Genomic DNA, 27,242 nt, shown 5'->3' on the forward strand with positions numbered 1-27,242 from the left:
TACAGCTCACGGATGAGACAGCCTCTTTCCAGACTGAAGCCTCGGACGGCAGGCCCGTCCCACCTCCGGGCAGCTCCCCCCAGAGCAGCTGGTGACCTGCGGCCATACTGGGGGGCAGTTTCTCAGTGTTTCATGAGGGTGGGCACGTGATTGTGTGGCATTTAACCTAATCCTGGCAGTGATTTTTTTTCTATTTACATGGAATTTAATTTTCCTTTTTAATGCTTCGATTTTAAACCTCCTAAAATAGTGTGTTTTGAAGGAGAGAACTGAGGTAACTAAGGACACAGGCTGGAACCTTCAGCACGTGGTATGTCGGTAAACGCCCCTCCTGCGGAGATGGGCTCAAAGCAGGTGCCCGGCTGCTCAGTCAGAGGCCACGGCCGGCCGAGCTCCAGGCTCCACGCTCTCTGCCACTCACCCACGTCAGAGGGGTCGCCCCTTAAATGCATTTTGTTCCGTGTTTTCATCCTGTCTGATTCTCTTAAATCGTAATTGTGAAGGGTGCGCGTGCTTCGCACTGGTGGGCTGTGGATGGAAGCATGGAGGCCAGCGTCCCAGGGCCCTTTTTCCTCCGGCAGGAAGTCGAACCCCCGACAGTGATGAAGGCGAGGGGGGAGGATCAGGGAGGATCAGGGAGCGTTCTGGTCCTCATCCCGGGGACCCAGTGTGCCGGCTGCTCCCAGGAGGCACAGCAGGTCTCCCTGAACGTTTCCGGGAGGTCCTGCCGATGGCCAGAATCAACAACGAGACCACTCAGGTGCAGCCGGCGGCCAGGGCAGGCCCTCCCCTGTCTGGAGTTCGGGGCCGGTCAGGCCGTGGTGAGTTAGGGCGGTCTGAGGGGAGCAGGAGCCCAGCCCTGGGCTCAGGGTCTGAAGCACAGCCAGGCCCCTCATCCTGGCACAGCAGTGTGCCCGGGATGCCCAGGAGACACTGGAGAAGCATCGGGCAGGACGGAGGGGGCTCAGCACTCAGCCAGACCCCCTCACCCTCTCGCACGCCCACAAATGAGAAGCCTCAACTAGACAATTTTCATGATTGTGAAATGGCTTGATTTAATGAATACCTGCTTCACCCGTGATTATCTACTTTCACACCCGCTTAAAGCAAATTGTAATCAAACCTCATCAATTTACAATTATAAAAGCAATGCCCCTATAGTTCATTAAGCATCTGAATTACAACATAATTGAAGAAAAATGCAACTTTCTTACTGGTAAACTCAATGAATTGTATAAAGATGTAAATGAATAGAAATAAAATGTTTTATAAAAGGACTTGTGTGCTTAGATTCTAGACTGCTAAATGCAAATTAAAAAAGCACCCTAACAATAAAGTATGAGCTTCCCTGGTGGCTCAGCAGTGAAGAAATCACCTGCCGATGTCGGAAATGCAGGTTCGATCCCTGGGTCGGGAAGATGCCCTGGAGGAGGGCATGGCACCCCACTCCAGTGTTCTTGCCTGGAGAACCCCATGGACAGAGGAGCCTGGCGGGCTACAGTCCACAGGGTCACAAAGAGCTGGACAGGACTGCAGCGACTCAGCACACACACCGTGAAGGCGACGTGGACACAGAGAAGGCTTCTGGGCCCAGTGGACGAAGGAGGGGTGGGCTGCGTGCAGAGAACAGCGTGGAAACACATAGAGCACCACACAGCCAGGGGCACCTGCTGGGGGCCAGGGGCACAGGTCTGGTCTCTGCGACACCCTAGATGGGCAGCAAGGGGGGGGTTCACGAGGGGGGCTTGTGTCTACCTATGGCCGGTTCATGTTGATGTGCGGCAGAAATCAATACAGTATGTGATAGAGCAATCATCCCTCAATTAGAAATAAGTGAATTCCAAAAAAGGTAAGAAAATTTTAAAAATAAAATTAACTAAGACCTGAAAAAAACTAGCGAAAAATACAGAAAAATAACAAGACAAAAAAAGCTTTCAGAAGTCTGCCCCGTGGTTGGGATTGTGGGGGATGGGGGCAGGCAGGGAAGGGGGAGGGGAGGGTAGGCGGGGAGGGGAGTAGGAGGGCAAGCAGGGAATCGGGAGGGTAGAGGGAGGGGGAGGGGAGGCAGGGAAGGGGGAGGGGAGGGCTGGCAGGGAGGGGGAGGGGGAGGGCTTGCTGGGGTGACAGAGCCTGGAAATGGCTGAGGAGGCGCTGTGGTCCAAGGGTGTTGCTGAGTCTTCCCTGACCAGGGAGGTGTGCCGGGCCTGTGAACCCCACCACGCTGCGGATTTAAGGACACTTTTCCGTGCGTCATTACTTCCGTAAGGAGTGAGAACTGTCACACGGATCAGAAGGCCCCGCAGGCATGCCGGCCCGTCTTCAGGGCTCTCCGCAGGGCTGCCCTCCTCAGGGCAGTCAGATGGCTGAAGCCACATCCTTAAAATGCAAAACCCCAGGAAAACAAAGCGTCCTGCGTCCGTCCCTTCCTGCCGGCCCCGGGCCTGCAGCCCGCTGGCAAAGGTGCGTGTCTGATGTATCCCCCTCGGCCCTTTGAAAAGAAACGCGCCTGAGCGCTGTAACAACATCCGTGCTTCATGGCCCCGTCTGAGGCCACAGCCTCCTTTCCTCTCAGAGCAATTTTTGATAAGAACATGACCAAAGCCCTCCTCACCTCCAATGTCTCAGAATCTCTAAGCAGCCCTCTTGTTGGGGTTTTGGCTCAAGTTCCCAAAGGTTAGATGCTGAGTATCATCCCTTGGACAGCAAGGAGATCCAACCAGCCCATCCTAAAGGAAATCAGGCCTGAATGTTCACTGGAGCGTGCAGCTCCAGCTGGCGGTCTCCTCTGCCCGCCGGGGCTCAGGACGGCCACCCTGCTCCCGCCCGCAGCCCGAAGGCCCTGCCCCTCACAGGCTGTGATGGCCTGGTCCCCGAGCACCCACAGCCCTGCTGTCCCGGAGGATGGAACGAACACCAACGAGGGGTAAACAGTGGGCGCTTAATGTGCGTCTGCCCACCGTCTCTCAGCACAGGGCTCTCCCACTCTGTTTTCCATCTTCTCCGCCCCCCTCGACCTGGTGGCAACAACTCCGGTGAAACTTCGTTTTCTTAACTAAAGAAGGGCCTGTGACTTAGCATTAATATTTAAATCCCTGAGAACAGTGGGCAGTGGTGAGATGGGCCAGAGTGGAGCTGGGGAGGAGTTGCACCCCTGGCCGCCCCTCCCAGGGACCCGGGGGCGGCGGACGGAGGCTCGGGGGGATGGCGACCAGGGGGCAGCGGACGGAGGCTCAGGGGGGATGGTGACCAGGGGGCAGCAGTGGGGTCCCTGGGGACCAGGGGACAGAGGCTCAGGGGACGAGAATCAGGGGGGCAGCGGTGGGGTCCCCGGGGACCAGGAGACAGAGGCTCAGGGGACGAGAATCAGGGGGCAGCGGTGGGGACCCCAGGGGGCAGCAGACGGAGGCTCGGGGGGATGGCAACCAGGGGGCAGCGGTGGGGTCCCTGGGGACCAGGGGACAGAGGCTCAGGGGACGAGAATCAGGGGGGCAGCGGTGGGGTCCCCGGGGATCAGGGGACAGAGGCTCAGGGGATGAGAATCAGGGGCAGCGGTGGGGTCCCTGGGGACCAGGGGACAGAGGCTCAGGGGACGAGAATCAGGGGGCAGCGGTGGGGTCCCTGGGGACCAGGGGACAGAGGCTCAGGGGACGAGAATCAGGGGGCAGCGGTGGGGTCCCTGGGGACCAGGGGACAGAGGCTCAGGGGACGAGAATCAGGGGGGCAGCGGTGGGGTCCCCGGGGACCAGGGGACAGAGGCTCAGGGGACAAGAATCAGGGGGCAGCGGTGGGGACCCCAGGGGGCAGCAGACGGAGGCTCGGGGGGATGGCAACCAGGGGGCAGCGGTGGGGTCCCTGGGGACCAGGGGACAGAGGCTCAGGGGATGAGAATCAGGGGGCAGCGGTGGGGTCCCTGGGGACCAGGGGACAGAGGCTCAGGGGACGAGAATCAGGGGGGCAGCGGTGGGGTCCCCGGGGATCAGGGGACAGAGGCTCAGGGGATGAGAATCAGGGGCAGCGGTGGGGTCCCTGGGGACCAGGGACAGAGGCTCAGGGACGAGAATCAGGGGGCAGCGGTGGGGTCCCTGGGGACCAGGGACAGAGGCTCAGGGGACGAGAATCAGGGGGCAGCGGTGGGGTCCCTGGGGACCAGGGGACAGAGGCTCAGGGGACGAGAATCAGGGGGGCAGCGGTGGGGTCCCCGGGGACCAGGGGACAGAGGCTCAGGGGACAAGAATCAGGGGGCAGCGGTGGGGACCCCGGGGACCAGGGGATGGAGGCTCAGGGGACAAGAATCAGGGGGGCAGCGGTGGAGACCCCGGGGGGCAGTAGATGGAGGCTCAGGGGGGATGGGGGCCAGGGGGCAGTGGTGGGGTCCCCGGGGACCAGGGGATGGAGGCTCAGGGGATGGGAATCGGGGGGGCAGTGGTGGAGACCCCGGGGGGCAGTGGATGGAAGCTCAGGGGGGATGGGGGTCAGGGGGCAGCAGATGGGGACCTGGGGGGCAGTGGATGGAGGCTCACGGGGGATGGGGGCGGGGGGCAGGGTGGGGTCCCCAGGGACCAGGGAACGGAGGCTCAGGGGGGATGGGGGCTGGGGGTGTCGGGAAGAATGGGGCCTTCACCGCATGCCTGACAAGGGCCACTGACCCGGGAGCTCTGCCCGCTGCTGAAAGCCAGCCCTCTGACCACCTCTTGGAGGGCTGATGGTCATCCCGGCTGGGGCCGTCTCTACACCAGGCCCGCTGAGGGGACGCGGTCCCGGGGGGAGCACACGTCTGACCACAACTCCAGCCTGCGCGCCCGAACCTCTGACTCTGAGGTGGAAACAGGAGCGGTGCCCGCGGCTGCACCACGGGTCCTGACCTGAGCGGGCACAGGCGCCCATGCTCCGGAACACGCGTGCGGGGCCGAACGCGGGGCTTAGCCCTCAGGGGAGAGCTCCAGAAAAGTGTAGGACCGACGAATAAATAAACCATCCCCCTTATGGATGAAGACGGAAAGCCTTCTTAGGTCAAAGGGAACCTCCAGACGTTAAGTGGTTTTCAGCAGCCAAGAGAAACAGAAGTCAAATCTTGCCCATGGCCCTGAAGGTCTCCAAAATTGGAGACAGTTTCTTCAGCCAGGTTCTGAGTACTGGGTATGATTCTTTCACCCTTCATTTGTCCGAACTGCTCAACGTGTGAATTTGTTTTTGAGGAGAATGGGTCAGATCAATAACCAGATTTTCCCCATCTCTGGAATGAGCGACACTGAGTCTCGGTGATTCACATTCTGCCTGTAGCTTCCACTCTTTCACATTTCCCTTTGTGACGGAGGTGAGGCTGTCTCGGCTGCGCACAGCAGACAAGAGCAGACGGTGGGAGAAGGGGGCCAGCCCTCTCTGACGCCGTCTGGCGGCCTAGGGAGCTGGGGTACGGTTCCTGTGCCCCTCAGCGACCCCAGGGGCGTCTGGGGAGGCAGGGCAACCCCAGGGAGGCTCTCGGGGCCCTGCTGAGTGCTGCGCTGGCCACGTAGCCGCCTCCATCACGCCTCCGCATCCCACCAGCAAGCTCATCTCCTGATTCAGTGCAGACGTCTCCGTCAGCTACTGGTGAGACAGAGCAAAGCAGTGTGCCGACTGTCGGAGACGGACGCTGCCGCTCTAAACAGGCTGGCTTTCTTGGTTTCAGCCAGGCTCTGCAGGTCAATCGATCGCGTCTCTGACCATTAACTAGACACCCAGAGCACACGGAGGGTCACGAAGCCCCTGTGACAGAGGGAAGGGGGCAAGCAGGTGGCGACATTTATGCTCTGGGAACATTTATATTCTAGCCCAGAAGACACACCTGAGAAGCCACAGTGAGAAAAGCCGAGAAGAGGAAGACAGTTCCGGGGGGCGTCAGAGAGGATCCCTCAAAGGCGGCGTAGCTGCGCTGGAGGCTCCTTGTCAGGGCAGGGATCCGAGCTGCCAATCTTGCTCTTCATACCTACTGGTCTACAGAGGAAAGCTTAAAGGCAGAGCTCCTAAGGTTGGATACATTTGCCTGAAACACTTAAGTTTAATCTGGTAACAAACTGAACCAAGTTTCAAGTTATTCAAGTCGGCAAGGAGTCATCCATTAAAAACTTTTCTTCTTTTTTCTTGAAAAGAGGGCCTCGGACAGCTCAGGGGACACCTGAGGGTCCAGCCTGGGAGGCTGGTGGCCTGTGGGACTGGGTGTGCGGCTCCAGAGCCCCGAGGCCACAGGCTCCAGTCCCACCGCCCAGACCCGCTGCGCCCCTCCGCACCGTCTGTGAGCACCGGTCCATCCTGTGAGCACCCGGGTGCTGACGCGTGACTTGGTGGGCGTTACTAGAGACTGAACGCTTTCACAAGATTTATTTTTCTAAACAGTGGAAACTTATTCCCTTAAAGGCTGATACTTTTTCAAGATTTTTTCAGTGCAGTTCAGTTGCTCAGTTACTTCCGACTCTTTGCGACCCCATGAACCACAGCACGCCAGACCTCCCTGTCCATCACCAACTCCCAGAGTTCACTCAAACTCACGTCCATCGAGTCGGTGATGCCATCCAGCCATCTCATCCTCTGTCGTCCCCTTCTCCTCCTGCCCCAATCTTTCCCAGCATCAGGGTCTTTTCAAATGATTCAGCTCTTCGCATCAAATTTTTTTCCTGGGGGATAACTGCTTTACAATATGGTGTTGGTCTCTGCCAGGCAACGGCATGAATCTGGAAAGGTGGTATAGATGAACCTGCTTGCAGGGGAGCAGTGGCGATGCAGACACAGAGGGCAGACTTGTGGACACGAGGTGGGAGGGGGCTGCAGGGAGGGTGGGACGAGCCGTGGGCAGCACGGAGATGCACCCATCACACGCGTCGGCCGGCCGGCCAGCGGGGAGCTGCTGGGTGGTGGAGCCAGTGCAACCCGGGCTCGTGACAGCCTAGACGGGGGTCGGGCGGGACAAAGGCTAACACTTCCACTTCAGACAGTCTGCAATGTGTGAGACCTTTTTTCTGCATTCTGAAACACATAACAGTTCAACCTTTCTGTAAGTTTGAGAGTCCCTTGGACTGCAAGGAGATCCAACCTGTCCATCCTAAAGGAGATCAGTCCTGGGTGTTCATTGGAAGGACTGATGCTGAAGCTGAAACTCCAATACTTTGGCCACCTCATGCGAAGAGTTGACTCATTTGAAAAGACCCTGATGCTGGGAGGGATTGGGGGCAGGAGGAGAAGGGGATGACAGAGGATGAGATGGCTGGATGGCATCACCAACTCAATGGACATGAGTTTGAGCGAACTCTGGGAGCTGGTGATGGACAGGGAGGCCTGGCGTGCTGCGGTTCATGGGGTCGCAAAGGGTCAGACACCAATGAGCGACTGAACTGAACTGAAGTGTGTGATCCCGTGCCTTTGTTAAGAGAGTAATTTTTGGACAATTATGTCTTCTATAGCCATTGAATTGCAGAGGGTGCTCCGTACCCACAGTCAATGGTTCCAGACTTCAGTGACCTTAAAATCCTGTATTTGCTCTTTCTACGGTTTTTCTTCTTCCTCATACCTCTTGCGTATGTTTAATAGATTTCATAGCTCAGCTTGTCGGCTAAGAAATGTGATGGCTAAGGAATTAGAGAGAGTGAAGGGAAGTTCAGGACAGAGCGGGCTCAGGATAAAGAGAGAACACTGAAGCTGAGGGGCGCTGCTGCTGTTAGAGAGACCCCCAGCCCCTCCGCGGGACGCAGCACACGGAGGTGGGGCCAGAATGGAGGCGGTGGGGCAGGCGCCCCCTCCCGTGTCCTCTGCGTCCTCACTCGGCTCTCCGCTCCTCCGAGGCGCCCCGTTGCCATCGGGGTGTGTTCCACGGCGCCTCCTTGGGAATCATCAGACTCTGCCCTTCCATTCTGCTGCCTTTGCCACCAAACTTCTTAAAACCTTGCCCTTCCTGACTCGACCTCCACTCTTTCCGTCACACTCCACAGAGCTGAAGTCTGATTCCCAACCTCCCAACTGTTAGGGAAACAAAGCTCCCCAAGCCTGACTCCCTACAGCAGCTGTCCTTGCTGGTCGCCCATGAGTTCCGAAACTGATAAACCTGGGATCAGGGTCCCCCCGGGGACCCCGGCGGCCCTTCCCTGACTCTCCCCGAACGCTTCCCACGTCTTCCCGACCAGTGTCCTCGGTGGACTTCCCTTCTTCCTTCTGTCCATAGCGCGGGACCCCCCAGGACTCATCTAGACTTCTGCTCACTCCAGGATCAGTGGAGAAGCTAGAGCCCATGGAGGCCCCAGCCTGTCAGGAGGCGCCGGCTCCATCCACCGGTTCACTCCCCTTCACCCCCCTTTCTGCAAACTTGGTCCCATTTGCTGTGGGACCGGAGCTGGCCTTCTGCGGTGCAGCACGCCGTGGGGTGGAGGACGGGCAGGCCGGGGACATGGGGACCAGAAAAGGGGGTCGGAAGACGCAGCTAAAGGCGTCCGAAGGGTGATGGGGGCAGGAGGGTGGGGTTGGGGGTCTTCACACCTTGCGAAGAACAAAGAGAGCCTGGGCCGCTCCCGGGGATCCTCTGGTCTGAGCTGGGCCTCTGCGCTGGGGTGTGGGCTGGGGGCGAAGGGTGGGGGTTCAGGACGGAGCCGCGGGGCTATGCTATGCTCCTGAGCACCAGGGTGGCCCCCACTGGGCAGGCACCTCGTCGCTGATCAGGCGACTCCAACCGGGCACCTTCTGCTTCCACGTCTTTATTAGGGGCGCCGCCCACCTGATGCCCAGAGCTGGGAAGTCTGTTTCTTTCTTCTTTTTGTACCGGACTGGCATGCGAGTCCAAGCCGGTGCACTCCCAGCCAGAAGGGTGGCACACCGCTGAGGGCTCAGCCGAGGAGAGTTCTGTGGAGGCACAGACGTGGGCACGGCCACCGAACATGGAGGGAGGGGGGGTGGGGGAGGAGCCCCTCGGTGGAAACGCCCAGAACGAGAGGGGTGCAGCGCTTCCCTCGGGGGCCAGAGGCGCGGGGCGGGGGTGGCGCGGGATTTCTTCCGGGCTGTGGACAGCGATCTAAAATTGCTGGTGGTCACAGCTGCACGAGTCTGCGAACGGAGCCCTGACCGCCGCGTGGTGTTTACACGGGTGAGCCGCAAGTTTGCCAACTGTAGCTCGACATGCATCTCAATATACAGGGTGGGGTGGGGGATGGAGCTTCCGGACCGCTCGGAACTAAGCAACAAGGGAGGCGGTACCGCCTGTTGGCCCCAGACTGGAGGGCACGGACCAGTGATGCTGGACCCCGAGAGGGCGGCTGTCCCGAGGGCCCCTCGGCAAGAGCCGAGTCCGGAGGATAAAGCCACTGCGAGGCGGCAGGAAGTTGGGGAGCAGCGGGGAGAGAGACCCCACCCTCTCTCTGCCCCCCACCCTCCAGCCTGTGCCGTCTGCAGTTCACAGTGGGGCAGGTCACCCCCCCGGGGCACAGAGCAGGGCAGGGGAGGCTGGCTGAGAGCAGGCAGTCACAGGAATTAGGAACCGCGAAGTCCCTTCCTCCATTGTCCATACGTCACGAGGACCCTCATGAGGCCAGGGCTTGAGCTTCCTAACATCCTGCCTCTAGTCTCTCTACAAGCCAGCCAGGGTGGGGGGCAGTGAGACCCCGAGGACGCGGAGCGGGGCACACGCTTAGAGAACTGAGCGTTGGGAAGACAGGCGCTGTCTGCCCAGCACCTGCATGCGGGGCGGGGTCCGGCTGACCCAGGCTGCCCCGATCTCGGGCGCTTCTGGTCTGTTCTCGCCCAGATGGTGGGTCACGCCGCCATTCTCAGACAACAAAGGCGGCAATCCCCACGCTTCGTGTTGGTGTCGCTCGTGGCCCGGTTGCAGCCAGACCGGCCAGAGATGCGAACACGGCACTCGCAGGCAGAAACGTGTCCCAGAGTAAGAGGGAAACTGAAATCTTCTCTGACAAACAAGCTGCAAATCAGGCTCACGGGTGTATGGTCTGGGGGAGGGGCTCGAAAGGAAACTGCCCAGAAGCACGTTACGAAGACGTCCTCCACTGGGACCAAACTCAGCACAATCGGGTGGTTTTTGGATGCTTTCCTTAAACAGAAGTTACGATGAGGTGTGTTGACAAAGAAGTGCTGTATCACGTGGTGTAATATTTCATGATTTCTCTGTGAAATTTCTTTACGAGAAGCTCTGGCAAGAATTCTCAAACACTGTGAACTCTTGTAGGGCAGTGATCTCACAAACAATCAATATCCAGTATTGGCAGAGGTCCAGCAGGCAAGGGTGCAGTCACAGAAGTTAGGGGGACTCCGCCCCGTCTTCAAATGGAAACTAGAAACAGAGGGAGCCGCCACAGCGCTTGTGAGGCTTTCGGGAGAATCCACCCCGAGAACACGACACGGCTCGCCTCGCGTCGCGCTGCGGTGCCTGGCGAGCCCTGGGAGTCAGCTTGTACCTTCATGAGATCCAGCTCTTGTTCTTCTTTTCATGATCTATTTATAGCCTCCTCTTCTGTTTCCTGTCAACAAGAAACACAGGACAAAATTGATGCGTGATGGACATTCTTTGCTTGCATATTTCTTTTTAAAACACACGTGCTGTATTGTACAAGGTGCACATTTTATGGAAAACGTTTAAAATAGGTCCTGACGCCAGATACTCGGGTACCACCAGACAGGGAAAAAGGTTCAGTCTACCCTCGGAGATACTTGAACAGCCGACTTGAGCTTCGAGAAAAACGCTGGAAAATGCACTTCCTTTTCATCTGCCTGTGTGTCCCGGAGGTGTAATTAGGATATGGAACTTGAATCTAATTACGGGTATCAACTGAAACCTAAAAGAAGTAATGATGAGTTGACAAGTATTTATAGTGGAAAAAAAGCTCTTGGTGTCAGAGAGGAAGGGAGCATGACTTTGAGAGACTGGCATTTGCCAGGGTGATCGAGTGCTTCCGCCCATCCTCCCAAAAACCTGAAGGTGAGCATCAGCAATGAGGAACGGGCGAGGCTTCACCCTCCATGGAAGCTGGAGGGTTAGCCTGGCACGGTGCCAGGGAAGCTGGTGGAACACAGGAGCCTCCAAGCTTAGCTTAGAGTCAAAGGGCCCACTACTCCCAGCTCAACAGGCAGTCTGAGTTCCACGCCTACCTCTGTCCCCCACCCGCAAGTACCATGGGGGTTTGAGTCCCAGGGGACCAACTCCTAGCCCAGGGTCCCCCAGTCTTTTATGATGGGCTGCAAACAACCTGCCCCCGACTCCAGAGGGAGACACTGTTCACTACAAAGGAAAGTCGCTCAGTCATGTCTGACTCTTTGCGACCCCATGGACTGTAGCCTACCAGGCTCCTCCGTCCATGGGACTTTCCAGGCAAGGGTATTGGAGTGGGTTGCTATTTCCTTCTCCAGGGGATCTTCCCGATCCAGGGATCGAACCCAGGTCTCCCATATTGCAGGCTGACGGTTTACCATCTGAGCCATCAGGGAAGCGAAAACCTGCCCCTGCCCCTTGAGATTCGAGGGAGCTGCTCCGTCCCCCTAGGCTGTTTGCTCCGCCTTCATCCTGGGAAAGATGGCTGTGACAAAGATCAGTGCTCCATCAGTGCGAGAACCATGTCACGACGGTGGGCAATCTGCTTCCAGTTATTACAGATACATAAATCAAACACCGCAAGGAGATCCAATCAGCCCATCCTAAAGGAAATCAACCCTGAATAGTCATCGGAAGGACTGACGCTGAAGCTGAAACTCCAGTACTTTGGCCACCTGATGTGAAGAACTAACTCATTGGAAAAGACGCTGATGCTGGGAGAGATTGAGGGCAGGAGGAGAAGGGGACGACACAGGATGAGAGGGCTGGATGGCATCTCTCAATGGACATGAGTCTGAGCAAACTCCAGGAGATGGTGATGGAGAGGGAGGCCTGGCATGCTGCAGTCCGTGGGGTCACAAAGTGTAGGACATGACTTAGCGAGTGAACAACAAGAAAAAATTAAACACCGAGGAAGGCGTCCGAGCTGCTCGAGCTCACAGAGCTGGAGTTGAAGCATCAGGATTCCAGTGCAAGTGGGTCTGACTCCTGCACTCATCTCTACCAGACAGCTGCACAGCACCCTTCCACGCGAGCGAGAAATCGTAATACAAAAAGGCAGTATACCACAGACGCCAGAACTTCCCTCCTAGCTTCCCGAGTATCTAGATTTTTCAGTGACAGGTCTATTACCGTCAATGCTTTTAAACAGGCCTCACAGCCTGGCACTATCATCCTGTGTTTTTCATATGCAGAACATGAAACACAGAGGGAATACCAGCAGGGGAGTCAGAGCTGTAGCAGAAACAGGGCATATCCTGACAGAGATTGCTTTCAGCTCTGGGACTCCACCCCCATCTCTGGGACTCCGCCCCCAGCTCTGGACTCCAGACCATGCCACTTTCCCCGCTACTGGATGTGGCACCTGAATGTGGGCACATTATGCAATTTTGTTCTTGCAAAGTCAATAATATTACATTAATATTTCTCAATAGCTTGATCTGGTCTCTAAACAAAATTTCTAAGTCATTATTATGTGTGCATTTCTGCAGGGATTTCTTACCAGACAACACTTTCAAAATATATATTTAAATTTAGAGAGTATAATTCATTTCTAGACACAGAGAAAGATTTTACACAGTTGAAATGTTATGTACTATTTCCAATATTGATTGCTGATTTACTTCTAACATTGTTTGTGCTATATTTGCCCATGAAAAAAAAAGCAGCGAAATTGCAAAATGAAATCTTCTTAAAAAGGATCAGGAAAAAAAAGGAGCCAGATTCTTGCCTAAGCCTAACTACTTCAAGAAGTGAAAACCACACAGGAAACCACTTTGACCAAGAGCACAACATTTAGCAGACATATGACATGACCGGGGTTTCCGATAGGGGAGAATCTTTTTTGCCAGCTTTACTGAGGTATAATTGACATACAATAAACTGCACATATTTAAAGAGTATGCTTTTTTTTTAGTTTTCACATACATACACACCCATAGAAATATCACCACAGTCAAGCTATTGCCTTGTGATCCATTGCAATCTTCATTTCCTCCCCTCCCCAGACGTGTGTGCTGTGAATATTCGAGACTTGAGTAGAATCTCGGCATCTCATAAAACCTCAGGCCTGAATGTTTCCAAATTAAAGCTTCTCAGGTTAGCTGTGAAGTTTCACATTTTTAATTTGCATAGAAAAGCAAGATAAGTTACCCTCTATTTTTAATGAAAGCTTTCAATTTAATGATTACATCATTCAAAATACATTATCCAATTTTAGTTATATTTAATAATTTAGGAAGATTTCTTCATTGACTAAGAATATATTTTAGAAATATTAATTGTACATCATTACCCTGCAACTTTCTTTTCCCCTTTCAACAAAATGAACTAAGGCAAGAATGTTTTATTTATTTATTTTTTTAAAGAATGTTTTAATCTATAAAATTCATTATAAATATTAGCACCTTATGTACAAAACACATTGGGTAGGAATAACTAAGTCTATTATTGTAATGGTTATATTTTGATCATCGTATAGGATTTGTATGGTAACCTTTTTCATTTTAAAACAAAATTGTTCTGCAACATGGACAAACCTTGAAAACATACTAAGTGAAAGAAGCCAGTCACAAAAGACCACATATGGCATGATGCCTTTTAAATGAAACATCGAGAATAGGCATCGACGTGGAGACAGATCAGTGGAGACAGGTCAGTGTTTACTACGGTTGTGGGGGTTGGGCAGGATGAGGACTGACTGCTCACCGGTTTGTGGGAGAAAAGATGCTCTGACATTACTAGTGATGTTTGCACGACCCTGTGAGTGTACGAAAACTCACTGAGACGGACACTCGTAAAGGTGAATTTTATAGCATGTGAGTTATGTCTCAATAAAGTGACTATTTTTTAAAAATTTGCTGAACTTCCTGAAAAATGCCAATAAAACCCACCTTCCACTCTAATAATGTGAGTCTCTTTGATCTCTCAACCCGATACTCAACGTTTCCCATCATTTGTTGTCACTTTACTATATATATTGGAATTCAAACTGCAATCTTGTCTTCTTCAATTAATAATGGTGTGCAGAAATTTATAATTTAAAATTGCTTCTTGAAAAAAATTTTGTTATTAAAAAGAATCCATTTCCAGAATCCCAGTGGAAACAGAAGGACTCAACCATAGAAAATTCTCTAATAAACTGCTATTTATGCTTTAAAAGACACTAACGATACTCAAGCTTCTCATGAGAAATACTGAAACCACACAGTACCTGGTACTGTTGAGTTAGAAATGTATGTATTCCTGACCTCTCTGCTAGCCTAGTGAAAAAGTCATGGTCTCAGGATGTATTAACACATAAGGAGAATTTACTATCCAAACAACAAACTCCTTCCATCTAATCTAAAACTTCCTTCTACCTTTCCTGGTGGCTCAGATGGTAAAGCTTCTGTCTGCATGTGGGAGACCCAGGTTCAATCTCTGGGTCAGGAAGATCTCTTGGAGAAGGAAATGGCAACTTACCCCAATATTCTTGCCTGGAGAATCCCACGGATGGAAGAGCCTGGCAGAAGGAGCCTGGCATGGGGTCACGAAGAGTTGGACACGACTGAGCGACTTCACTGATGAAGGTGAAAGAGGAGAGTGAAAAAGCTGGCTTAAAGCTCAACATTCAGAAAACGAAGATCATGGCATCCGGTCCCATCACTTCACGGCAAATAGAAGGGGAAACAGTGGAAACAGTGACAGACTTCATTTTCTTGGGATTCAAAATCACTGCAGATGGTGATTGTAGCCATGAAATTAAAAGATGCTTGCTCCTTGGAAGAAAAGCTATGGCAAAGCTAGACAGCACATTAAAAAGCAGAGACATAACTTTGCCAACAAAGGTCTGTATAGTCAAAGCTATGGTTTTTCCAATAGTCATGTATGGATGTGAGAGTTGGACTATAAAGAAAGCTGAGCACCGAAGAATTGATGCTTTTGAACTGTGGTGTTGGAGAAGACTCTTGAGAGTCCCTTGGACTGCAAGGAGATCCAACCAGTCCATTCTGAAGGAGATCAGCCCTGGGTGTTCATTGGAAGGACTGACGCTGAAGCTGAAACTCCAATAATTTGGGCACCTGATGCAAGGAATTAACTCACTGGAAAAGACCCTGATGCTGGGAAAGATTGAAGGCAGGAGGAGAAGGGGACGACAGAGGATGAGATGGTTGGATGGCATCACTGACTCAACAGACATGAGTTTGAGTAAACTCCGAGAGTTGGTGATGGACAGGGAGGCCTGGTGTGCTACAGTCCATGGGGTCGCAAAGAGTCGGACACGTCTGAGGAACTGAACAACAACTATCTAAAATGTGAGTTACTCTATATTTGTTCATTCTATCCTTGATATTTCAGTATGCATTAAACAAACCAGAAAAAAAGGAAAACCCTTGAAACCAAAAATTGTCCCACATTTCAAAGCAGTTAGATACTCACTCAGGTCAAAGGTAATTGTAGACATTATATTAACAACTAAACTTTTTCAGTCTATGATTTTGAACTTTTCTGATACATAATTGGCTTTTTAAAATTGATTTTTTATAGATTTATATAAAAATCAATCTAAAAATTCTTTAGAAATATAAGAATAGTATTGTGTAATAATGCTATCAAATTATTTATAGCGACCGTTTGCCTTGTTAACTACCTTAAAAAATAAATATCTGTGCCTTATTTAGAAGAAATCAAACTGGTAAAATTACTGGGTAGAAAAATTTATCTGTTCAGTCTTGTAATTATTCTATAAATTGCAGAAAAATAAAAATAAAATCTTACCCTCTGGGATTAGTTTAGGGTTGTGCATTTCCTATACCAAGAAGAGAAAACAATGTCGGTGGAAAGGTTCTCCGTCTAGGGAGCCCTGCGTCGGTGTCACCGCAGAAGTGCAGTTCATTTATCCGTCACGCTTCAGAGGCATCGTGTCAAATATTCAGACTAGAAAACTGGCTTTCAGAAAACAGTCCGGGGGACTTCCCTGGCGGTCAGGTGATTAGAACTTCACCTTCCAGCGCAGGGGGTGCAGGTTCCATCCCTGGTTGGGAAGCTGAGACCCCACATGACTCAAGGTCCAAAAAACAGAAACCATGTATTGATGCAGAACTAGCGAGAGTATACACTGTTACATGAAAACCACACGGGGCAGAACAGGGGATATGGAGTCACACAGAGTCGGACACGACTGAAGTGACTTAGCAGCAGTAGAGAACGCAATTTAATCATATGCGCACAAACACCCTCGAAGTACAAAGGAAACGAATGAAAAAATAGTTTACTTACATGAAATGGGGGTCAGATGTGGAAAAGAGAAATAAGACGACTTACAATACCTTTGTAAATAGTTTTGATTTTTGGTCCACATCGATGTATAAGCAAGTAACAATCTTTTTAAATGAATAAAACTATTGTCCCTTTTGACTATTAAAAATACAAAACATGAAACAGAGGTAATAGTGTAACAGACTCAATAAAGACTTTAAAAAGGTCCACGGGTCAAAAAGAAACTTTGAAAAGAAAGAGGCTTCGGGGGCATTAGTAGCCAAGGGCAGTTTGACATTCAGAGAGGGTCACCCCAGGTTATGTCCACAAACTGAGCAACGGAGCTCAGGAGAAGGGGCCCCGAAGCCTGGTGGGTGGGGGATCGCTTCCGGTGGGAGGGGCACGTCCACCTGTGACTCGAAGTCGACAACTGTTCTGCAGACAGGCCAGGCTGTGCCCTGGTAATAAGGGCCCTAAACTGCCGTATTCAAACCCACCGTGGGGCTCAGGAACCCTGCAGGGTCAGCTGGGGCTGAGACGGCCGCTTGGCTTTATGGAGCCTTCATTCCCACGTGGACTAAGTCACTGCAGGGCAAACAGGGCTGGACGGTCAGTCACGGGCCCCTCCTCCCAGAAGAGACACACTTTACACCGTTTCACTGTGAGCTGCCTGACCTCACACATGTAAGGTGACGTTCTGTGTGTTTGAGAGAGGAAAACAGAAGCCAGTCCTTGGTGCTAAGGTCTAAGGGGGTCGGTGAGGGTCCCCAGCGGTGGGTCTGAAGGGGGCCTTCCCCTGGAGGGATGAGTGAAGCTGGCAGGTACGGGGCAGAGGGCATTTGTAAGATGGAGTCAGGGACAACCTGCCTGGAACGCACACGTGAGACAGTAGGAACTGAGCTAAAAAAAGGAACTGGGCTGGGTCAACTTGGATGACTTGGTTTTACTGGTGCGGACAGAGATATGATCAGAGCAGTGTGTTGGGAAGATGGAGACGGTCTGGCCTGGAGAAAGGGTGTGTGAAGGACCTGTCAGGTGGGGAGAATTATAACCAGAGCTATAAGGCTGGGAGCCGGGTAGGGAGGAGCAGAAGGCAGGCAGGGCCCTGAGGCCAGAGGGACACGCCCCTGAGGCCAGAGGGACACGCCCCCGAGCCAGAGGGACACGCCCCTGAGGCCAGAGGGACACGCCCCTGAGCCAGGCTTTCCCAGGAGGCCTGTGCCGGGTGGTGGGGGGTGGGCAGCGAGGCACCCCGAATCCCGCACGTGGAGCCCAGCTGGAAAGGTGGCTGAGGGACTCAGGAGAGGGTGAGCACACACTTGCTCTCCCCCACGTCTAGGATGCAGAGCTTAGACATGTACGGTATATTCCGACTGCAGTGTTGCAGTGCAAAAATCCCAGGGAACCACTGCCCAAACAAGGACAATACAGTCAGCTCTCACACATGCTGTGTTTGAAACCCTCCCAAGGCTTGCTTCAATACTCTGCAAACGGAACTGCTAATGTAGTGTCTTTTAATAATTCAATTTGCATACAGTTAAAATTTAATGATTTTTTTTCTCCACACACATAAGCATGAATACTTCTGTACTGTTTCACTTCCATCCAAGTCTGTTTAAAAAAACATTTAGTTTTTCCCTAGACTTTCCTTCTCTTCGTGTACCTTTTTAACACCCTGCAGGACCAACATTCATTCAGTGGCCTTCCCAGGTGGCTCCGTGGGTAAAGAGTCTGCAGTGCAGGAGATGCGAATTCCATCCCCAGGTGGGGAAGATCCCCTGGAGAAGGAAATGGCAACCCCCTCCAGTAGTCTTGCCTAGAGAGTCCCATGGACAGGGGAGCCTGGTGGGTTACAGTCCATGGGGTCCCAAAGAGTGGACGGGACTGAACACTCACATGCCAGCGTTCAAAAGTAAAACGAAGATGTTCCTACAGCCATAGGCACTTGGAGAACGCATTCTCATGCTTACCTTTAACTTAAAGCTTGTGATCAGCTCTGTCAGACGGGTTGTTGGGGTCATTGCCATCATGAAGTTTACTGTTCACTGAGGAAACTGCGCCTCAGGAGAGCTACCAGGACCCTGTCTGCTATCCAATGACTTGGAGATGGACCTCACACTTGAGGGCTTGACTTTCCCCAACAACCTTCTCAATCTAGCACCTCTGATCACAGGCATAAAACCGTTTCCAGGCCAGTTCAGTGATACAAGGGAGCCGGCTTCACCCAGGAGAAGGAAGAGGCGTCACTGCAGCTGTGTGACATTGGGAAAGTCACAGTCTCAAGGTCAGAAAGGACCTCAGTGGTCCCCTGAGCCAGTGATGATCTGACCTGACTCTCAGAAGCGTGTACTAGCCCTGCATTTTGATTCTTCGTCTGGAATCAGGCAGAGGAAACAGCGGTTTCAGAAATCCTCTGAGATGTGAACACTGAGTTGATAGCTGATGACTTTAAGGAATGACTGTCCAGTTTCACAGTATGACAATAATATTAGGGGAATATGTATTTTAATTACTTTGGCAACAAAGGTCAGTCTAGTCAAAGCTATGGTTTTTCTAGTAGTCATGTTTGGAGGTGAGAGTTGGACCATAAAGAAGGCTGAGCACAGAAGAATTGATGCTTTTGAACTGTGGTGTTAGAGAAGACTCTTGAGAGTCCCTTGGACTGCAAGGAGATCCAACCAGTCCATCCTAAAGGAGATCAGTCCTGAATATTCATTGGAAGGACTGATGCTGAAGCTGAAACTGCAGTACTTTGGCCACCTGATGCGAAGAACTGACTCACTGGAAAAGACCCTGATGCTGGGAAAGATTGAAGGTTCGAGGAGAAGGGGATGACAGAAGATGAGATGGTTGGACGGCATCACCAACTCGATGGACATGAGTTTGAGCAAGCTCCGGGAGATGGTGATGGACAGGGAGGCCTGGCGTGAGGTTGCAAAGAGTCGGACATGACTGAGTGACTGAACTGATGTATTTTAATATTTAATAGTCCTTGTCTTCTAAGATATTAATACATCTAAGATAGTAATGAATCAGTACGTCTAGTTTTCTGGTTTATTTTTTGGTTCTTGTTTTGAAATCATCTGGGGATGAGGGAAGAGGGCAGAGGGTCCATGAAGCAGGCTTGTGGTAATCGCTGGAGCTGGGTCACGGGGACGGGAGAAGAGCGCCTTCTTACGACTCCGGTGTGTCTCACTGAAGCTTCTGTAAGAAGCAGCTGAAAAACAAAGCTTCCCAGCTAACGCTTTGGTGATGATGCAGCTCCAAAGACAGCTCTCTCTGTGACTTGGACGGTGTGCAACAGCTCCGTCTTAGCGGGGCCGCTGCAGACACGCGCCCACACGCCTGAGTGAGGAACTGGAAACGGCGTGACCGCAGAGCGCGTGCAGAACGCAGAGGAGGGGCCGGTGGCCAGCAGCGCGAGTCCTCAGGGGCGGTTTGCTCCCCCAAACCCGGGACCTGTCGTCTGGGTCGTCTTTGATCCTGCCCTTTTCCCTCTGCTTCTAGTCCGTTTCCACCTTGACCTTTGCCCTGTAGCTCCACTGCTTTGTACCTGCTCCCTGTCTGAAACTCTTCTAACCTGGAGGCTCATTTTCCCCATTCTGGAAACTCCCCAGTGTTTCCGGCTGCTCTTCGTTTCCTCTGTCCCCTGGAGTGCTGGTGAGACTGAACTCCACCAGCCAACCCGAGGCTCACAGACGCTTACATTTAGGAGCCTCTTTCTTCCCATTCTGCTTTCCAGACCTGCTTCCCAGCACTTGTCTTCCTCCTTTGGTGGTTTTTTACGGCAACGCCCACATGGACGGTTTCTAGAATCTGTTTGGTTCTTTATAAATACGTTGCTTTCTTTCTTTGCGTTCTTTGTGGATGTTACTTTATCATATATTCCCTTAAGTTTCGCAGATATCGGGACTTCCCTGGTGGCCCAGCGGCTGAGACTCCAAGCTCTCGGGGCAGGGGCCGTGGGTTCAATCCCAATCCCCCAGGACAAAACTAAGACCTGGTTCAGCCAAGTAAATAAACAATGTTTTTAAAAAAGGTTCCCAAACACTTAAAACTTTTTCTAGAATGTTCTACTTTTCCTAGAGTGAGCTCATCTTTAGATTGCTGCTTCTGATGGTCCTTTAGCAGCTGGTCTACACGTGGGCCTTGGCATGTTGGGTCGGTCGGCTCACCCCAGGTCGGGGGCCATCTCCCTTGGTCTCTTGGCGCCTCTCCGCTCACCCCTCTCTCTGGCCTTGCCCTGGCCCACACAGGGCGCTCCTCCTGGAGTGCGTTCCTCCTCCTGGAGTGCGTTCCGGACGGGAGGTCTCCCAGAGGCAGCCACTGCAGGGCTCAGCTTGGTTCTAGGCCGGAGGATGTGTCAAGGCTCCTCTCCTCCCGGGGCGTGCTCTGGAGTCCCCGACTTGACTGGAGCCCAGCTCCTGGCAGATCCACTTCCTCAGGCCCCCAGGTCCAGCAGGTAGGTTCCTCAGGCCCCTCTCACAGCTGTGCACCTCTGTCCAGACGCTGATCTGCAATGATGCCCACGTGGTCTCAAGTGAGCTCTAAACTTACCTTTTCTCTTTATTTTTCACCCATCACTCGTGTATAATCAGAGTTGGAGTCTCTGAGCATAGACCTGTAACACCATCACAACAGAAGCTGACCCAAGCCTTCCACTTCTCGGAATCACTGCAAACGTCCGCAGAGCCTCGCTTAAGTTGTGCTGCACAAGCAAACACCTGTGATTCGGGGTTTCTGGTTTCCAGAGACGCTGGTGGGTGAGGAAGAGCTTCCCGGCGTCCGTGGACAGAGGAACCTGGCAGGCTACAGGCTACTTTCTGCCTCGGTTTATCTTATTTTTGCTGCTGTGTTTGTACTGTGCTCAGCTGCTAAGTAGTGTCTGACTCCCTGCAACCCCATGGAGTGCAGCCCGTCAGGCCCCTCTGTCTATGGGGATTTTCCAGGTGAGCACACTGCAGTGGGTTGCCATGCCCTCCTCCAGGGGAATCTTCCCAACCCAGGGATTGAACTCAGGTCTCCTGCATAGCAGGCAGATTCTTGACCTTCTGAGCCACCAGGGAAGCTGCTAAAGCCTTAATAATATGCATTCCCTTCATTTGGTATGCTTCTATTTGTTGAAATACAATTTAATGGGAGTTTGCATTTTAAAATGTTTTCCAACAATTAAAAAAAAAAGCCAAAGAGACCGATGGAATAAGAGAAAATATTTGCAAATGATATGACAGGCAAGGGCTGACTCTTCAAAATATACAAACAGCTCATCCCACTCAACCAAAAAAACAAACTCAATTGAAAAATGGGCAGAAGACCTTAATGGACATTTCTCCAAAGAAAACATGTAGATGGCCAGCAGGCACATGAAAAGATGCTCAACATCACTAATTATTAGAGAAATGCAAACTAAAACTACAAGGAGGTACCATCTCACACCAGCCTGAATGGCCATCACCAAAAAGTCTACAAATAACAAGTGCTGGAGAGGGTGTGGAGGAAAGGGCACCGTCCTACACTGCTGAGGGGGATGAAAGCTGGTGCAGCCACTGGGGAAAACAGTATGGAGGGTCCTCAGAAAACGCGAGTTACCATCCGATCCAGCAACCCCACCCCTGGGGATATGCCCAGAGAAAACTATGATTCAAAGAGATGCACGCACTCGTATGTTCACAGCAGCACGGCTCTCAACAGCCAAGACACGGAGACGATCTAAATGCCCATCGACAGGTGAATGGATAAAAGAGGCAGTGCCTACACACACGGACTGCTACTCAGACCCGAAAAGAACGAAGTGACGCCATTCGCAGCGACATGGCGCAGCGAGAGATGTCAGACCGAGAGAAGAAAGAGGACAGACCCCACGTGGCACCACTAACACGCAACAGCGTATCTGTAGCTTAGTCGCTCAGTCATGTCAGACTCTTCGGCGACCCCACGGACTGGAGCCCGCCAGGCTCCTCTGTCCATGCAGATTCTCCAGGCAAGTACACTGCAGTGGGTTGCCGTGCCCTCCTCCAGGGGAATCTTCCCCACTCAAGGATCGAACCTGCATCTCCTGTGTCTCCTGCACCACAGGCGGATTCCTTACTCCTAAGCCACGGGCGAAGCCCAGGGAAGTATATCCAGGGAAACTTCAATAAAAAATAACAAACAAATGTATGTTTTCCAGAAAACATCATACATATTCCATATCTCAGCATATATCATACAATTATATATAACATATGAAAGTTTATATATTTATATCCATAAGTATTATATATATGTGTGTGTATATGTATGCAATATATAAATACCTGCTTTCTAGCAGAACACGGCGAGACACAGAGAGTAACTGTTAATGTTTCTGCACCATTTGCCTTCTTAGGTCTAAGTCACCGGTCTTTCTCCTGACACTCTGGATCTTCTGGAGCCTGAGGGCTCTCACTTTCAGCTCATCACAGAACCTGGTTTCCATAAGGTCTCCTACATTTTCTTTTGCTTTGTTGTATCAGTGACAGTCAGGTGACAGACGCCTACAGAAGCTGCTCAGGCGCTCAAGAGCTCAATTTTAGGAATGAGGCATTCTCCTCATCCAGCTCCACCGTTTGGGACTGTGGTCACGAGAATAGGGAAAAGCTGATGGAAAGCTTCCCAGACCTCCAGGCTCAGGACCCTGCCTCGTGAAGGCCCCTTGCTCAGGTGCTGGCCCGGGGGAGCTGGCCGGCAGCTGTGGACGCTGTGTTTGCGGCCCACAGCGTGCCACACTCGGCAGTCCGGCTGAGGGTCCGCCACCCTCCGTGTGCAGAGCTCTGTGCTGCACTCAGCGCTGGGAGAGGGCGCAGAGTCAGGAACTGCAAGACAGGCCTGGTCACGGGGGCAACCGCACGGCATCACTCCATAGCACATCAGGAGGGGGAGCGAGCAGTGTCCACGCGGTAAATTCTCCGTCTACCCAACACACATCGAACAGATACACACAGACACTCAGACACACACACACAGACATAATCTAACATACACTCAGACACAGACACACACACACACACGGGCCATTTTCTTTACACTCAGTGTAAATATCTTATTTATCTGTTTTAGATAAATAGATGTTTTTTTTCCAGCATTATCTTTAGTTTATAAAATGCTAGAGAACAGTTAGTAACATATATATGTATATATACATATTTTTAAATAAGTAAGGTTAAATTCTCTTTTTAGGGGCTTTTTATGGCTCTGCTTTCTTTGAAATCTACGTAATCTAAAATTTAACTAAATATCAGGAACATTGGCATATAATGAAGAGAGTATAAAGTATATTTCTTTCAAGTGTAAGTATATATTTCTCCATTTACCCAGTAAAGTTAACACATAGGCTACTTTTATTTCTTGAGACCTAATCCTCTGGAATTTTTTTTCTTTTTTAAAACTGAATTAACCACACTGACCTTCCTAGCCATGGGTTAGGCAAAGGAAGTTTGGTTACTTAACTTTTAGATTAGCAAACTAAATTAACTTTCACTTACTTTAGCCTACTGAGGAAGGTGGTCTACCCTAGAAATTCTCCTATTTGAACCTTTATTATACCCCTTTACTTTTCGTTTAAAGATAATCCTCTGAATTGATATATACAAGAAAAAGCTTATACGATGCTTAGTACGATTACAGGATGAAATATTTTAAATTTGGTTAATTTACTGAAATACGAAATCTATCGGTGGCTAGAAAATGACCCATAGGTCACTAAATATAGTTGATATAGTTATACATAGTTAATATATTTGTATCATTTTTTTTCTTCTGAGGTGGATTAAGCTCCTGATCTTCTCCCTGGCATTTTCTATTTTCCAGAGCCTGTGAAAACTGGGGCAGGAATAAATTCATTTCGTTTGGTTGGTCTCAGAACATGGTTTTCATAATGCTTCAAAAAATACTTCTAAATGTTCAAAGCTTAACCAGAAATTTAAAATTATCATTATTTATTTGTCCTTATATAAGATATGACATCGCAAGGTTTTATGTAATTTGTTTTACAGATATTTAGAATTATTGGTAGGTCAGTGTTGACTTAAACTGGAGCTCTTAATTTTCTTAAAATGTAGCTAAAAATAATACTTAAAAAGGAAACCAAAAGGTAAATATATAAATTGGAAAATTAATTTTAAAAAATAGACTCAGATTAAAAAATCTTTTCACCCTCATCCAGTGCAGAGTTGTTTGCCTTCAGTCTGGGCTCTCATTCCATACCTCAGTTCTTACCTACATGGCAGGATTAATTATAAACCCCACACGACTTAATTTTCATATAGCATCTCTTGAATAGCACTCATATATGATTTCCAAAATGTATCAGAATTCAGCAGTGCAACGAGAACAGAGGATGGATGGCATGCCTACTTATTATTCTTATAATGTGGCATCAAAATCAACATATGGCTCAGCACATTTTCTTGGGCCTTGAATAATAACAGCCAGTAGAAGAATTTGTTACCTTTAAGTTTTCACCCTAAATAGATAGGGATCTTCATGATTTAAGAACTTCCCTGTAGCTCAAACCGTAAAGAATCTGCCTGCAATGCAGGAGACCAGGGTTCAGTCCCTGGTTCAGGAAGATCCCCTGGAGAAGGAAACGACAACCCACTCCAGCATTCTTGCCTGGAAGAGCCCACGGACGGAGACCAACAGGCTATCGTCCATGGGGCTGCAAAGAGTCTGACACGACTGAGCGACTCACACACACACACACACACACACACACACACACACACTATTTAAGAATCATAGGTATTCTATGGGTTTTACCTCGCTTTTAAACCTTTGTTAAGAAACTCTCATTGGCTGGGCCCACACACACCCACACACGCGCGCACACACACACACACACACGTGCACACACACAATTTAAGAATCATAGGTACTCTGTGAGTTTCACCTTGCTTTTAAACCTTTGTCAAGAAGCTCACATTGGTTGGGCCCGCCTATGAATGGTACGGGCTTACGCGGTGGCTCAGACAGTAAAGAAGTCTCCTGCCAAAGCAGAAAATGCGGGTTTGATCCCTGGGTCAGGAAGATCCCCTGGAGAAGGAAATGGCAACCCACTCCAGTATTCTTGCCTGGAGAATTACATGGACAGAGGAGCTATATGCTCATACACTCATAACACCAATGGGGATTTTTAATGAGTCAAAAAATGGTAATAATGAGCTTTGATTCAGAGCCTTCTCTGCATCAAACTGTATGCATTTCATGTATGCTTTATATTTTTATTACAAAAACAGCACTGCAGGGAGCTCATTTTTATTTTCCAGCAATACTAAATTTTCCACGTGTACTTATTTCAGACATCAGCAACCTAACTGCCAGCTTTGCAAACGCATTTATTTTTTTCTCTAACAGCCAAGTGATCCTTGCTAACAGCATCGTCAGGAATAAAGCTCTTACTGTTAGAATTCAGCTGACAATATAGCTGATGACCCACATGGCATGCGTGCAACCTAGCTGGACAGCTCTGAACTGGATGGATACTGTGATGTTCACCACAACAAACAAACAAAAAAACAAAATCTCAAAACAGAAAACGACTTGAGTCTATCAAGAAGCACAGGAACTAACAGGCATAAAGGAGCAGAATGTCGGAACAGGGATGTGCTGTTTATACGCATATGCTTTCCTGCAAGTCACCACACTTTAATTTCGAGAAAGGAGGCCAGAGATGTATTGAAGAATTCATCCCCCCGTGGCACTGGTTCAACACCGCAGGCTTCTCTGCTGAAAAGCCTCCTTATGAAGCTGAACTGTACCAGTGCTGCAGAAAAGAGGGCTGAAGACAAAACCCAGCAGGGATGATAGAATTCTCATCTTTCCCAGAAAAGAAGAAATCCAATTGGTGGAGAGGAGAACCGTCTCCACGCTGCAAAAGACAAAGTAATGGCACAAATAAAAAGGCTGTGTCAAACGCGGCTCGCTGTTTTCATCACTTGGCGCGGTATTTCAGAGAGGAGGGCTTTTTGTTCCCACACATCACAGATAAGGCAGGAGGCTGGTTTTACCTGGCCGAGCGCAGCACGGAGATCTGTCTGCTGACAGGTGTTCTGCAGCCAGTTTTGTTTTTTTTTTTTAAGGGGGGGGGGCACGAGGAAGAGGCAATTAAAAAACCCCTAATGAAATAAACATTCCTAAAATGGACAAAGCTTGCTACTGAAATGAATGTGGGGTCTGCGCGGACACCGGGAGCCTGAGAGGCGCCCGCGCAGTGGACCGGCAGCATCCCCCCGCGGGGGCACCTCGGGGGACCCCCCGCCCCGTAACTGGAAGCCTGTGCTAGGAGAGGACGGGTGTTCCGGTCCACACGTGACCCGGACACAGCGGGACAAACACGGACGAGGGGGCCCAGCCCCGGGCGGGGCGGACAGGGTCACCCCGGGGCTGGCCTGGTCGGGCGCTGCGGGGCCCGTGTGGTCAGCGCGCAGAGGGGCTCCGCGCGTCCTGGCCACGGGGCCTCGACAGCCCAGCACGTCTGGCCGAACCCGGCCCGCCCGGAGGACCCGGTACCGTCCATCCGAACTCCACCCACGAGCCCGACCCCGAGGCCGGCCGACCCAACACATCAGCATATGGACCCAGCCAGCCCGTCTGAACCCAGTACCGTTCGAACCCGGCCCCCCGATCGGACCTGGTACTGTCCCTCCGAACCCCGCCCACCCACAACCCCGGTCGGACCTGCTACCGCCGGTCCCAACCCGGTACCGTCTGAACCCGGCCCGCCCATCCGACACGGGACCGTCGGTCCGAAGCCGGTACCACCTAAACCCGGCCCGCCCGTCTGAATCCGGGACCCGCCTCCGCCCCCGGCGCGGCCCGCCCCCGGCGCGGCGGTCGGACCCGGCCGCCCGCGGGGCCCAGCCCCGCCCGGCGCGCGCGCAGCAGCAGCACCTCGCGGAGGCCGGCGGCGCGGGCGGGCGGGGCGGCGCGG

General features: G+C 51.4%; 1 long non-coding RNA gene across 1 annotated transcript; it reads right to left on the reverse strand.

The window, feature by feature from the left end:
- Positions 1-1,029: 1,029 nt before the first annotated feature.
- LOC114116173 (uncharacterized) lies at positions 1,030-27,075 on the reverse strand. The gene is made up of 2 exons (XR_003590200.3): positions 14,519-27,075; positions 1,030-10,487 (listed from the first exon to the last, which is right to left on the reverse strand). It is a non-coding gene; the product is annotated as an uncharacterized LOC114116173 (long non-coding RNA).
- Between the last annotated feature and the right edge of the window lie 167 nt (positions 27,076-27,242).

The sequence above is a fragment of the Ovis aries genome, chromosome 8 (assembly GCF_016772045.2).
Source record: "Ovis aries strain OAR_USU_Benz2616 breed Rambouillet chromosome 8, ARS-UI_Ramb_v3.0, whole genome shotgun sequence".
NCBI classification, from domain to species: domain Eukaryota; kingdom Metazoa; phylum Chordata; class Mammalia; order Artiodactyla; family Bovidae; genus Ovis; species Ovis aries.